The following is a 3,656-nucleotide window of genomic DNA, read 5'->3' as shown; positions in this document are numbered from 1 at the left end:
TGGTTCATTTCATCCCTGACTTTGATTATTTCCTCCTCTTGGTTATATTTGCTTCTTTTTGTTCTAGAGTTTTCAGGTGTGCTGTTAAGCTGCTAGTGTATGCTCTCTCCAGTTTCTTTTTGGAGGCACTCAGACCTATGAGTTTTCCTCTTAGTATTGATTTCATTGTGTCCCATAAGTTTGAGTGTGTTGTGCCTTCATTTTCATTAAATTCTAAAAAGTCTATAATTTTTTTATTTCTTCCTTGACCAAGTCATCATTGATTAGAGTGTTGTTCGGTTTCCATGTGTATGTGGGCTTTCTGGTTTTTTTTTTTTAATTTTTTATTTAATTTTTAAAAAAATTTATTATCGAAGATCAGCCTTAGTCGGTAGTGATCTGATAGAATGCATGGGATTATTTCAGTATACTTGTATCAGTTTTATGACCAATTATATAGTCAGTTTTGGAGAAGGTACCATGAGTTGCTGAGAAGGTGTATTCTTTTGTTTTAAGATGAGATGTTCTATAGATATCTGTTAAAACGATTTGGTCCATCACTTCTGTCAGTTTGACTGTGTTTCTCTTTAGTTTTTGTTTCCATGAACTGTCCATTGACGAGATTGGGGTGCTGAAGTCTCCCATTATTATTGTGTGGGGTGTAACATGTGCTTTGAGCTTTGATAACGTTTCTTTTATGAATGTGTGTACCCTTGCATTTGTAGTATAGATGTTCAGGATTGAGAATTCTTTTTGGTAGATTTTTTCTTTGATAAGTATGAAGTGTGCTTCCTTATCTTTTTTTTGATAACTTTTGGTTGAAAGTTGATTTTATTTGATATTAGAATGGCTACTACAGCTTGTTTCTTGGGGCCCTTTGCTTGGAAAATTATTTTCCAGGCCTTTACTCTGAGGTAGTATCTGTCTTTACTACTGAGGTGTGTTTCCAGTATGCTGTCCAACATGTGATCTCTGCTGTTCAACAGTCACTTCTCCTGGAACACAATGGATAGGGTTTTGCTTCACTGTTCCAGTAGATCCTCCATGTACCACACGGCTCTCTTGGCTAAGAAGTCATTGATTTCACACAACTTTTCCATCTCTCTTTCATCACCTGATTGTGCTCTTTAGAGAAATTATCCTTGCAAGGATTGGCTTTAGGTCCTGGGTTTTAGTAACAATGCTCTCATATTGAGAAAGTTTGCATCCCCAATCCTTATCCAGGATATGTCAAACACACGAGTCCTTAGAGCCATGGTTCCAGCATGTGCTTGGTATCTACCTTTTTGTCAGTCAGATCTGCTTCTGAAAACACTTTTCCTGGATTTCTAGAGATATGGCTGCATAGTTAAGAGCAGTGGAAGTTCTTACAGAGAAGTTAAGTTCCTAGCACACCTGTGGCCACTCATAGCCATCTGTCACTCCACTTTCAGAGGACCCAATGCCCCCTTTCTTCTCTGTTTGTACCAGGAATGCTGTGGTGCACAGATATGCATGTTGCTAATATAACAGTACACATAAAATAATAGAATAAAGCAAACAGCCACCTCTGAATCAGGAATGATATCTGCATGGTCCTCACCTGTGGAGGACAGGGCATTCCATGTGCAGGAAAAAAGTGGTTTTCTCTCAAGCCTGTGCCTGACTCTCATACCCTCCATTCTTCTGAGGCTCATCCTTTGTCTTTTGTGGTCCTGTGCCTTATGCTTGTCACCATGGAACCCCTGGGAAGGTTGGCACATGTTATGATGGTCTAGCTTGGGTAGTGAACTGAATTCCATTTCTGCACATTGTCTCCAATGAGATTTCTGAACACACATCAAGCAATCATTACAGACTGTGGATGTTTGAAAGGGAAGTTCAGTGTGCATCTTCTTATGTCTGGTCTCTAGGGCAGCCTTGGAAAGCAAAGTCCCTGGCTCAGCAGTGGAGATCAGTATAGCTGGAGGGACAGAGCTTCATGGTGCAAGGGAGACAGTGAATCACTGAGGTTCAGGAGAGACCTTGGGGCTATGACTCCCAGTCCTAGGTCTGTACCATCCAGCTCTGTAGCTCAGCTTCCATTTGACAAAGACTGTTTCTCCGATACAGCACAGGAGACCCACCATGTCTGAGTACTCAGGTCCTTCTGCTTGATTCTCCAAGGACATGTATTAGGAGTGCAGTGTACAGAGACCAAAAGTGAATGAAAGTGGCTGTTGTAAGCATCAAAGGCCCCACAGCGGCCTTGTTCTTTCTAATGACTGCACAGCACTGGTGTCCAATGACACCATTAGAAGTGACAATTCTAACCCCAGGGATGGGGAGTATGCTATCCTTAAAGCATGAACCTGAGTCTCAGAACATACCTACTTGTGAAGGGGAAATGTTCACAGCCTCTCAGCAGTTGGCAGGGTAAAGCTAAGGATAGCAGGACTCCCACTTATTCATGTGCCAGTTGACACAGTATCCTAGGAATGTAAAACCTGGGACCCACTGAGTGTTATCTACAGTGACCCACTCCTCTTGAACATTAACTGTGAGGATGAAAGTATCAATCAAATTAATTATTAAGCATGTTAATAACTTCCATCACATCCTTGCTTCAAATGTCTAAATACAGAGAGATAGAGCCAGGACTCTTGGTCACTCCTGGCTTCATGACCCAAACCCTGTGTACCCTTTGAAGACCAGAACATCTTCAACTGGCCCAAGCATATGCAGCCAGGCCCAGAATTGAGCTAGAATGGGTTGGATGAACTTCTCTTACCTAGAAAAGCTCATTGTGATGGAGTAGAGGGGATATTTTGGATTCAGACTTAATGAACACATGGGTATTTAGTGTCATCCTTATCTGTGTATGCTGGTGAGGGAACAGGGTTCATGCATGCTATATGAGTACTCTTTTACAAAGCTGCACCCTAGCTCTGTCTGGGACCTGTTTAACTGATGTTATAGGACACATACTATATCCTATTATTATTATTATGATTATGGTTTTTCGAGACAGGGTTTCTCTGTATAGCCCTGGCTGTCCTGGAACTCACTTTGTAGACCAGGCTGGAATTAAAGGTGTGTGCCACCACGTCCAGCTTACTATATCCTTTTATAGAGCAGGATTTCCCCTTCCCTCTGCTGACATCACATGTGGCTTTATTCTGTTTGCTCCAATGGCTCAGATGTCCTGCTGATATTCTCCTCAGACACTCATTGCCATCCAGTGTCAAACCTCAACCTCTCCTGCCATGCAGCCTCCCACTCTCTTGCACATTAGTTTTGGATTATCAATGGGAAGCCCCAGTCTTGCTCCCAGTGTTCCTTATTTCCAGCATCAACACTCCTACTAATGGATCTTATATTTCCCTTGTCTATAACTTGACCATTGGCCTCAATAGGATCACAGGGAATGCAACTTACAGGTCTTGGTAAATGGATTATTGAAATGTCAGCATTGAGCTTTGTTATGAAGCCTTGGATTTATGAATAGATACAGACATTACTTTCCAGGGCAAGCCAACGGGCACAAACAGTTCCCTATTGTCTCATGAGGTCTGTCTCTTCCATTTCTTCCTACAGCTCTGATTTCTCCTGGATGACCCTGAATGGGTGTTGGAGTGAGAGAAGGAAAGAGAGAGAGAGAGAGAGAGAGAGAGAGAGAGAGAGAGAGAGAGAGAGAGAGAGAGACAGAGACAGAGAGA

This window comes from Mus caroli, unplaced genomic scaffold (assembly GCF_900094665.2).
Source record: "Mus caroli unplaced genomic scaffold, CAROLI_EIJ_v1.1 scaffold_11296_1, whole genome shotgun sequence".
Classification (NCBI taxonomy): domain Eukaryota; kingdom Metazoa; phylum Chordata; class Mammalia; order Rodentia; family Muridae; genus Mus; species Mus caroli.
This window is presented reverse-complemented; position numbering follows the sequence as displayed.